This window comes from Coenobita brevimanus, chromosome 24 (assembly GCF_032717465.1).
Source record: "Coenobita brevimanus isolate Jiangsu-jjx chromosome 24, ASM3271746v2, whole genome shotgun sequence".
NCBI classification, from domain to species: Eukaryota; Metazoa; Arthropoda; class Malacostraca; order Decapoda; family Coenobitidae; genus Coenobita; species Coenobita brevimanus.
Genome location: NC_136977.1, coordinates 56,056,972 through 56,068,503, shown reverse-complemented (window position 1 = coordinate 56,068,503; position 11,532 = coordinate 56,056,972). Strand labels below are relative to the sequence as shown.

General features: G+C 44.0%; 1 protein-coding gene across 1 annotated transcript in view; it reads left to right on the top strand.

Annotated features, from left to right (window-relative positions):
• LOC145393387 (adenylate cyclase type 8-like) overlaps window positions 1–11,532 on the top strand; it is a 261,593-nt gene that overhangs the window by 107,243 nt on the left and 142,818 nt on the right. The gene's annotated exons all lie outside the window — the stretch shown is intronic.

The following is an 11,532-nucleotide window of genomic DNA, read 5'->3' as shown; positions in this document are numbered from 1 at the left end:
GAGATATGGAGGTTGATGAGGCTGGGGAACTTACGAGATGACACCTATACGGAAAACCACATGAGATGAGTTTGACATCCATTATTTAAGTTTGTAATCGAATAACTAACTGTATGGCAGGAATATTGGAAGCGCATATGGAAAAAAAAATAATAATAATAACTGCAGAGGGTTTAAGTGAGTGTAAGATTTTGTGGACCTGAGAGGTGCTTGAGTGAGTGTCGACTTTTGATATATTTATTTTTAGTTTCGTAATTTTCTTTCCTTGTTCCTGGATCTTACCTCACGCCATCCTTGGGTGGGGAAAGAAATGATGATGATGATGAGGAGGAGGAAGAGGTTGTGGTAGTGGTGGAAGTGGTAGAGGCGGTGGTGGTTTTGTAATAGTAGTGATGATGATGATGATGATGATGATGATGAAAGAAGCAGTGAAACCTCTGACGTCACAGGAGAAGGGGAGAGTCTAGGCGAGGCTCCTTCCCTTCTCTGGTGTGTGTGTGTGTGTGTGTGTGTGTGTGTGTGTGTGTGTGTGTGTGTGTGTCCTCTCAGTGGAATCAAAGCCTCGGTAACCTCTTGGGAATATCATAAATTACCTGGGATTACTAATTACCTGTGACTGGTTACCCGGGATTACTAATTACCTGTGACTGGTTACCTGGGATTACTGATTACCTATGACTGGTTACCTGGGATTACTGATTACCTGGGATTACTGATTGTGACAACTAATTACCTGGAAGTACTGATTACCTGTGACTACTAATTACTTGGGTTTACTAATTACCTGGTACTGCTAATTACCCGGGATTACTGATTACCTGTGACTACTGATTGCCTGGGATTACTGATTACCTGTGACTACCAATTACCTGGGATTACTAATTACCTGTGACTACTAATTACCTGGGATTACTGATTACCTGTGACTAATGACCTTGGATTACTAATTACCTGGAATTACCAATTACCTGTGACTAATTACCTGGGATTACTGATTACCTGTGACTAATTACCTGGGATTACTAATGATGTAGGGAATCGCACCTGCATTTTAGCCCCTTCAGTCCAATGATCTTTTTCTCTATTCCTTTCTATTTCCAGACGATTTTATTCAGCATGAGAGAGACCTAATTGACTTTCGCTACTTGAGGTCTGTCTTAAGAAAAGGAGGTTGTCTTAAATGTAATCGTAGGGAAAATGAGAGAATGCGCGTCATCGGATTGAAAGGGTTAAGTGCAAGGGATGGTTGTGTGTCTTCTCTTAAGCACCTGTGTCTTGGAAGGTGAAGGGGAGGAGAAGGAAAGGAAGTTAATAGGATTTTTGTTTTTAATGGTTAACTTAGAATTTGTTTCATAAGAGCACTAGACACACACACACACACACACACACACACACACACACACACACACACACACACACACACACACACCTGTTTCCATCGTCATAGTCTTCCTTATTCTGTTGTCATAGTAAAGACGTGGATAAATTGATTGATGAAAAGCAAAGAAAGGTCATTGTTCTCACTGCAGTATCCATCCCCTCCTGTGGTTGCAGGGTTAAAAAATAGGTAAATAGTTGAGAGAGAGAGAGAGAGAGAGAGAGAGAGAGAGAGTGTTCTGTTGTCCCTTCATTCTGTTTCCACCGTTCTCTCTCTCTCTCTCTCCCTCCCTCCCTCCCTCCCTCTCTCTCTCTCTCTCTCTCTCTCTCTCTCTCTCTCTCTCTCTCTCTCTCTCTCTCTCTCTCTCTCTCTCTCTCTCCCTCCCTCCCTCCCTCCCTCCCTCCCTCCCTCCCTCCTCACTTATCATCATCGTCTCCCTCCATTCCACATCTCTGTAGTAACTCTCTTCCCCTGTCTGTTTTCCGCTGCAATTCTCTCACTTCTCTTCACTTTTCTGTTTTGCCTCTCCTTTTTCCTCCATTCTCTTCTCAAATTCTTTCCCCTCCTCCTCTCTCACCCTCTCTCTCCGCTTCTCTCCTCTCCTCTCCTCTCCTCTCCTTTCATCCCTTCACCTCTCCTTCCCCTTTCACTTCGGTTGCTCTGAATGGGTCGGTCTGAAAGGAGGATCAGAAGAGGAGGTGAAAAGAGAGAGGGGAAATAATGTCACCAGATTTTATTAGAGAGAGAGAGAGAGAGAGAGAAGCCAGGCAAGGTCACCGGAACAATACCTCCACACAGCCACCGTTGTTGTTGTTGCTCTTGTTTTTTGTTATTGTTGTTGTACCACGTCGTAGGTGGAGCTTCATGTAGTGAGAGTTGACATTTTTTTTGGTATATATGTTGGTGTTCACTGTGGTATTGTGGTATTAAGAGTGATGTGATGTGGTTAGCGAGTTATACCATTTTCTCACAAGACACCACACTTGCTTTCCTCAAGGTCCCGTTGTCTCACCGCCTTCACACCTAGAACTGATATAGGGAGCTTGATGGTAAAGTCGACGGTTTTGTGCCATTGTCTGAGGGAATGTGTGGCTGTTTCCCCTATCAATCACACCTGCCAATCATTCATAACTCTCCCCTTGATGTTGTGATGGATGTACATGACAAATCGAGTTAATTTCTATATACTACTGCTACTACTACTACTACTGTTACTACTACTACTACTGCTACTACTACTACTACTACTACTCAGTGTATCTATGTATATATGCTGATTAAATTTCCCATCAGCTCCCTGTCAGATTCAGAAAAAAAAAAATTACATTGCGTGTGGGGTGTGAAAAGAAGTAATTATGTTTTTACCTGCAAATGGATCAAAGGTCAAGGTCACACATCAGGGTCAAAGTTCAAGACGTGTGTGTGTGTGTGTGTGTGTCAAGTCTACACAGCCATTGTAATCGAACGTGTGTGTGTGTGTGTGTGTGTGTGTGTGTGTGTGTGTGTGTGTGTGTGTGGAGATGCATTTCGATTTTGGCGCACATAGGTCATTGAAGGTCATGGGTGAGACTTCGAGCGTGACGGTAGTGCTCTGTGTGTGTGTGTGTGTGTGTGTGTAGCTTCAACCAGACCTCTAGGACCAAAAAGTGCTGAAGATAAGACCGAAGACTGTAAGTTAGGACCGAAGGATATCTGTGTTAGGACCAAAGGATACGAAGGGTAGATTTAAAGGATACGAAGGGTAGATTTAAAGGATACGGAGGGTAGATTTAAAGGATACGGAGGGGAGATTTAAAGGATACGACGGGTAGATTTAAAGGATACGACGGGTAGATTTAAAGGATACGACGGGTAGATTTAAAGGACACGAAGGGTAGATTTAAAGGATACGGAGAGTAGATTTAAAGGATACGGAGGGTAGATTTAAAGGATACGGAGGGTAGATTTAAAGGACACGAAGGGTAGATTTAAAGGATACGAAGGGTAGATTAGGGTAGGTTAGGGCCAGATGTCGCCTTGGTTAGGACCGAAGTATACCTATCTAGCTTATTGTAGGGTAGATTTGAAAGTGAGTAGCAGTAGTAGTAGTAGTAGTAGTAGTGATGGTGTTGATGGAGGAGGTGGTGGTGGTGATGGTGGTAGTAGTAGTAGTAGTAGTAGTAGTAGTAGGAGGAGGAGGAGGAGGAGGAGTGGTGGTAATAGTGATTGATTCTTTCGTTATTTTTGACTATATTGATTGTTTGTGTTATTGTTGTTCTTGTTCGTGTAATTGGCGGTGTTGTTATCAGTCCCGTTGTTTTGTTCGTGTGTGCTGTGTACGGGAAAGGCTGCAGGCGGAATTGAAGCGTTTGTGTTTTTGTTATTGCATCAGGGGTGATTGCACGAGGCTGCCATTGTTCTCGTTAGTGCATTTGTTACTCTTATTGTTGCTGCTGCTTTTGTTATTATTGTGTTACTGTTGTTTTTGTTTTTATTTTGTGTTATTTTAATTGTTATTATTTTTGTTATTATTGTTTTTGTTATTACCTCCACCGAAGGAACTGAAGGAGGTTATGTATTCATCCCTGTTTGTCTGTCTGTTTGTTTGTCCACTCCATATCTCAGAAAGTTATTGATGGATTTTAATGAGATTTTGTGGATACGTGGACCATGGCCCAGGGAAGAGGTGATTCAGTTTTGGTGGTGATCTGAGCTGTCTTCCTCCTCCTCCTCCTCCTCCGGTCTTAGGCTGAACAAACTCGTCGACCGCAGGAAAATAACTGTTTCTGTGAGACTGTCCAGCATATGCAGTACAGTATTCTTCCCTTCGAGGAGAAATTCATATCCTGTAGTGGAATTATGCCTGTTTTATTCTCTCTCTCTCTCTCTCTCTCTCTCTCTCTCTCTCTCTCTCTCTCTCTCTCTCTCTCTCTCTCTCTCTCTCTCTCTCTCTCTCTCTCTCTCATTTCCTTCCAGCCATAACCTCCGTCTCGCAGCTTAACAGTGACACTGATTAAATTACTTCCTGTCTGTCTGGTCTGTCTCTTCCTGTCTGTTTGCCTGCCTGTCTGGTCTGGTCTGTTTCCTTGTCGGTTTTCCTGTCTCTTTCCTCGTCTGTCTGTCTGTCTGTTATCCTGTGTGGTCTGTTTCCCTTCTATTATTTTGCTGTCTGCCTGTCTGTCTGTCTGTGTTTATGCCTGTCCTTGTTTTTCCTTGTCAGTCAGTCTAGTCTTTTCCTATCCATCTGTTTCTTTGTGTGTGTGTGTGTGTGTGTGTGTGTGTGTGTGTGTGTGTGTGTGTGTGTGTGTGTTTTTTCGTGCGTGCTTTCTCTCTCTCTCTCTCTCTCTCTCTCTCTCTCTCTCTCTCTCTCTCTCTCTCTCTCTTTCCTCTCCCTTGTGGTTTCCTTTTTCTTTTTCTTTCTTTGATTTCTTTCTTACTGTTCACATTCGTTAGCAGTCCCCCCTCCCCTCTCTCTCTCTCTCTCTCTCTCTCTCTCTCTCTCTCTCTTTCCTCTCCCTTGTGGTTTCCTTTTTCTTTTTCTTTCTTTGATTTCTTTCTTACTGTTCACTCGTTAGCAGTCCCCCCTCCCCTCTCTCTCACTCTCTGTCTGTCTGTCTCTCTCTCTCTCTCTCTCTCTCTCTCTCTCTCTCTCTCTCTCTCCTGTCTATCTGTCTGTCTGTCTGTCTGTCTGTCTGTCTCTCTCTCTCTCTCTCTCTCTCTCTCCACTCCCATTCCACTCCCTCTCCACTTCCAGTCCACTCCCCCTCCATTCCCAGTCCACTCCCTCTCCAATCCCACTCCACTCCCTCTCCACACCCACTTCACTCCCACTCCACTACCACTCCACTCCCTCTCCAGTCCCATCACCCGCCTGTCGTCCGGGTCCCAGGAGACTCCCCGAATTGAAGCGCGGTAATTGATTAGATTTGATGTGTGTGTGTGTGTGTGTGTGTGTGTGTGTGTGTGTGAGAGAGAGAGAGAGAGAGAGAGAGAGAGAGAGAGAGAGAGATGTATGCTGTCGTGTTGAAATTGCTTTTGTATGTATGTATATTATTGGTAAGACCCCAAGTGTGTGTGTGTGTGTGTGTGTGTGTGTGTGTGTGTGTGTGTGTGTGTGTGTGTGCGCGCGCGCGCATAGCAACCGAAATAAGCCATGCAGACAGACAGACAGAAATTGAGTTATTTTTTTTCAATCAACCATTTCTTTTTCCCTCTTCAGGAGCGTAGAGTTCCGTGACTAGACATTTAAGACAAGGGTGACCAGCCTCCCTCGCCCATGAGTGGCATTATGTGAGCAATAAAACCCTGGCCCTTCCTCGGATATAAACCCTTTCGGACCACGCCCAGTTGAAGTGCCGTAACCCATTAGACCACAAGGCGTCATTTAGTTATATGGTTACCACCCAGCGAAGTAAATGGTTCCCAGGGTTACAGGAAACATTATGGCTTGGATTTCAGTGTAATAACCTGAAGTCAGCCCTACATCGAGTGAGTGGATGATTGGCGCCTCCACCCGCCACATAGTTACATAGACCACACAGACCTTGAGGTTCCAACTAACCGGTCTGCACATAACATGATTAGTGTTGATTATGAGAGAGAGAGAGAGAGAGAGAGGCTGCTGACTCACCCGCCTGGTCATGGATGCCGGAAGAGATCATATGGATGGGAAAGCCCCAGTAACCTGTTGCTTCATTTACTCTCTCTCTCTCTCTCTCTCTCTCTCTCTCTCTCTCTCTCTCTCTCTCTCTCTCTCTCTCTCTCTCTCTCAAGATTCCTCCACCATTAACCAACTTTCTTCTCCTTTCTTCTCTTCTTTAATCTCGGGTCCCTAGGCCTTGAAGAAACCTGTGTGGATTTTTTTTTTTTTTACTTACGTTTGACTGTAGTGGAAAATTAGTTGATGATGATGGTGATGATAATGATGATGGTGGTGGTGGTGGTGGTGGTGGTGGTGATGATGATGATGATGATGATGATGATGATGATGATGATGATGATGATGACGAAGATGTTGCTGGTGGTGGTGGTGGTGGTGATGATGTTGATGATGATGTTGGTGGTGGTGATGGTGTTGATGATGATGATGATGGTGGTGGTGGTGATGATGATGATGATAATGATGATGGTACAAACGCATGGCTTATTATTATAGGATACATTATTGTTATCCATCTCTTACCAGTCACCTTAAACAAGCAAGAAAAATATCGTCAAAAAAATGAGTATATTTTTGTAATAGGAAATATGGAAAATTTAACCTTCCTTGTCAAAATACAAAATACAGACGAAACCTGAGCAGAAATTCCACCACCTCCACTTGTATCCCTCCTGTGTGTGTGTGTGTGTGTGTGTGTGTGTGTGTGTGTGTGTGTGTGTGTGTGTGTTCAGCTTTAGGGTCGGAATACAAAGTTACAATGTACCCAAATCATGCCTTTGTGTGTGTATGTGTGTGTGTGTGTTCAGCTTTAGGGTCGGAAAACAAGACTACAGTTCACCCAAATCATGCCTTTGTGTGTGTGTATTTATTGTGTGTGTGGTTGTGTGTGTGTGTGTGTGTGTGTGTGTGTGTGTGTGTGTGTGTGTGTGTGTTTTATTGCAGCATCAGCTTTCGTATATGCTGGAAATGATAGCCTCCCAGCCCACCCATGCAAGAACGCGTAGGATTTGGTCGGATTGAAACATCGTCCAACCCCACCTTCCTGTTTATATTAATTCTAGTGTTTTTTTATGTCTTTTTTTCCTTTTAGCTGGGGAGAAGGCGCGTTTTATTTTAGTCCATTGTGAAAGTGTGTCGTGTGTTTCCAGTCGTTCCTGAAATGGTGTAGGTGCTGCTTGTGTGTGTGTGTGTGTGTGTGTGTGTGTGTGTGTGTGTGTGTGTGTGTGTGTGTGTGTGTGTGTTCGAGTGCTTTTACGTTGAGTGAGATTAACAGTGAGGTGGAGAATGGGTGTGCTTGAGAGAGAGAGAGAGAGAGAGAGAGAGAGAGAGAGAGAGAGAGAGAATCACACACCCAGCTAAATACCCCATGAGACTTAACAAGAGCCAAAGAGATGACACCTGTGTCATCTCTTTGGAAAGAGAGGGGGAAGATGGTGAGGGAAATATGAAAAGTAATAACTCTCTCTCTCTCTCTCTCTCTCTCTCTCTCTCTCTCTCTCTCTCTCTCTCAGTGTATATGTGTGTGTGTGTGTGTGTGTGTGTGTGTGTGTGTGTGTGTGTGTGTGTGTGTGTGTGTGTGTGTGTGTGTGTGTGTGTGTGTGTGTGTGTGTGTGTGTGTGTGTGTGTGTGTGAGAGAGAGAGAGAGAGAGTTTAACACAATCAGCAAAATTGCACCAGGAGACGTACGGAGACTTAGAATGAGATGGTGTATTATTGAGAGAGAGAGAGAGAGAGAGAGAGAGAGAGAGAGTTTAACACAATCAGCAAAATTGCACCAAGAGACATAAGGAAACTGAGAAAGAGATGAAGGTGTATTAGAGAGAGAGAGAGAGAGGGGAGAAAGAGAGAGAGAGAGAGAGAGAGAGAGTTTAACACAATCAGCAAAATTGCACCAAGAGACATACGGAAACTGAGAGAGATGATGGTGTATTAGAGAGAGAGAGAGAGAGAGAGAGAGAGACGCTATGATGCTGATGAGAGTGCCAGCAGAGAGGAAATTGCAGGAAAGAAGGGAGAGGGGACGGAAACAGTGACATGGAATTGGGTGAGGGGAAGAGCAGTGGAAAATTGTTGAAAGAAATTTGAGAGAGAGAGAGAGAGAGAGAGAGAGAGAGAGAGAGAGAGAGAGAATAACCAGGGTAATGTTGAGAGTTGTAGCTAAAGTTGTTACTACTGAAATTCTGTTATTTTCTCTATCCTTGACTAAAAAGAGTATATGTACACAAGTAAACACACACACACACACACACACACACACACACACACACGGAGAGAGAGAGAGAGAATTATTACTTTTCATATTTCCCTCACCATCTTCCCCCTCTCTTTCCTCTTTGTTTTTCCTTTTCATGTAACTTCTTCCCCCCCCCCCATTTTTTTTCCTCCTTAGTATATTCGGTGTATATGACGAGAAGAAATGGTGATAGGTGTAGTGATGGTCTCAAGAATATGTAGTGAGGATGTGGTGATGTAATGATGATAGTGATGATGATGACAAGGGCGGAGATGGTGATGGGAAAGAAACAGAGGGTGTGTAGGTATGGTGTGGTTGGTACAAGATGTTGGTAGGTGTAGGTTTAGATGTGATGGTGTGGTGAAGCTGCAGGGACGATGTGGTGAGGGTGTGATAATGATAGTGAAAAACTTGGTGTGATGATGTAATGTTGTGATGAATGTGTTGGTAAAGCTTTGAAGTGATGCTGACGTGATAATGATGAGTGTGTAGGTATGGTGGTCATGTGATGCTGGTGTTGATGATGATGATGATGATGGTGAGGGTGTGTTGATGTGGATAAGATGGTATGGTGATAATGGTAGGAAAGGCTGAGGATGTGGTGATGTTGTAGGAAGTATCTCTTGAAAGTCAGGCAGAGTGATGAGGGTGGTGATGATGTTGGTGTGGTATGCTGTAAGAAAGAATGAGGTGTAGCGAAGATGGTGAAAATGGTGATAGAATGCAGTGAGTAGTGGTGATGTAACGTTGATGTGGTAAGTAGGTAGGGATAGAAAAACGATGTGATGAGTGTGTAGTGAGTGTGTATATGTATTGAGATTTAACATGGATGTAATGAAAGATGGTGATGTTGATAGGATATGATGTAATGAAGTTATGATAAGGTGGTGTGTGTAGAGAGGCTGTAGCTAGGGTGTGATGTAGCGTAGTTATAAGAGTGATGTGTGTAGAAAGAGTAGTGAGGGTGTTGTTGTGTGTAGAGGGTCTGTAGTGTGTGTTGGTGTGTGTAGAGAGTGTGTAATAAGGGTGTTGGTGTGTGGAGAGAATGTGTAGTATGAGTGTTGGTGTGTGTAGAGAGGTGTGTGTAGAGAAAGTGTGTGTAGTAAGGGCGTTGCTGTGTGTGTAGAGAGTGTGTGGTATTAGTGTTGGTGTGTGTAGAGAGTGTGTAGGAAGGGTGTAGGGGTGACAGGGCTAGGCAAGAAAGTTATAATGAAGTTAAGAGGAGTTATGGTGAGGGAGATGAGATGGGAAAAAGTTAGTGGGTGTGTAGTGGTGGGTGTGAGGGTGTAACGGAGGGTGTAGATTGGATATGGTGAGAGTATTGTGCTATAGTGATTTAGGAAGTTTAGTGCTTGTGGTGATGCAGGATATAGTGAGGTGTGGTGTGGTGATGTACGGTATAGTGACTGGTGTGGTGCAGGGTATTGTGGGGTGTGGTGTGGTGGTGTAGGGTATTGTGACTGGTGTGGTGGTGTAGGATATTGTGACGTGTGGTGTGGTGATATAGGGTATAGTGAGGTATGGTGTGGTGGTGTTGGGTACAGTGACTGGTGTGGTGTGGTGATGCAGGGTATAGTGAGGTGGTGATGTAGGATATAGTGAGTTGTGGTGTGGTGATGTAGGATATAGTGAGGTGTGGTGTGATGATGCAGGGTATAGTGAAGTGTGGTGTGGTGGTGTTGGGTATAGTGACGTGTGGTATGATGATGCAGGGTATTGTGAGGTGTTGTGTAATATGGTGAGAGTATGGTAGTCGAGTAGTGTGGAAGTAGCCAAAATATAACACAGTATGGTGAGTGTGATAGACGAGTGACTTGGACGTAAGTATAGGGTGCATATGATGAGACCATGGTGTTGACTGTTGAAAAATAAGTATAGTGCAATGATGGTGAGGTTGTGGCGTTGAAGTTGCCGTAATATAGTGAAATATAGTGCGTTTATGGTGGCAGTGGTTAGGCAGCATGTAGGGATTGCGTTTGTCTGGTCTCTTAAATATAGTGCTAGTATGGTGAAGCTTTGGCGTTGAAGTTGCTGTAATATAGTGAAATATGGTGAGTTGGTGGTTGGGGTTAGCCGGCGCCTGAGAGAGAGAGAGAGAGAGAGAGAGATGCAACAACTCAGTCAATGATCCCACCATGTCGTTTCCCTCACGTAAGATAGGTGAGCATTCAGGAGTTCTTACTTAATATTAATTTAGAATTTTAAAATGTCAGCATAAAATATTAAACGCTAAACTTAAAAAAAAAAATAGAATTAAAAGTCTTCAGATCATGCGACGTAGGTAAACAAATATGGCGGCGCTCGAACACAGATGCCACTACTAAATAGAATGCGTTGGAGTTTGTTGGCGTGTAAGAATCGTATTTCAAAGGTCTCAGTTGCACGCCACGCTCAACGCCACCCAGCGGTCCCTCTCTCACCGCCACTACACACAACTTTTACACACAAAGTTCTGCCAACTCCCTGCCGTGTTGACATGAGAGAATATATTTGTTGTGAGACGGAGGGTGCTCTCTCTCTCTCTCTCTCTCTCTCTCTCTCTCTCTCTCTCTCTAAAGCATCTAATAGAATAGGGGATAGGTGTAGTGGTGTGTGTGTGTGTATGATAGTGATGTATGGTAGAGCATGGTGGTGTGTGGTAAGGTGTGGTGGCATGTGGAAGGATGTATGGTGTTGACACTACCATACATCCTTCCACATGCCACCACACCTTACCACACACCACCATGCTCTACCATACATCACTATCATACACACACACACACACCACTACACCTATCCCCTATTCTATTAGATGCTTTACAGAGAGAGAGAGAGAGAGAGCACCCTCCGTCTCACAACAAATATATTCTCTCATGTTGTGGCGTGGTGAGGTGTTGTATTTTGTGGTAGGATGTATGGCAGAGTATGGTGGTATGTGGTAGATAGTGTATGGTAGTGTGGTAAGGTATATGGTAGTATGGTAGTGCCTGGTGACCCTGAACAAGCCTGAAGCCAAGTTACATTACGACCATGACCTTACACGCCCTCCTTTAACCTCCTACCTGTTAATGACCTTACCTGCCTCCTCACCTCCACAGGGTTCAGCCTTGACCTACCGACTCTTACTCTTCTTTCTCCCTTCATTTTTCTTTTCTGCAGGATGGCTTTGTGTAGTATGAAACGAGAACTAAAAATCTTCATAAACAAAAGTCTTCCATCCTTTGTTCCCCTTCCACCCATTCACTCACACTTGACTTGTTGTACCTCTTTTACGTGTAGTCATTCATTTTGCTTTGGGAG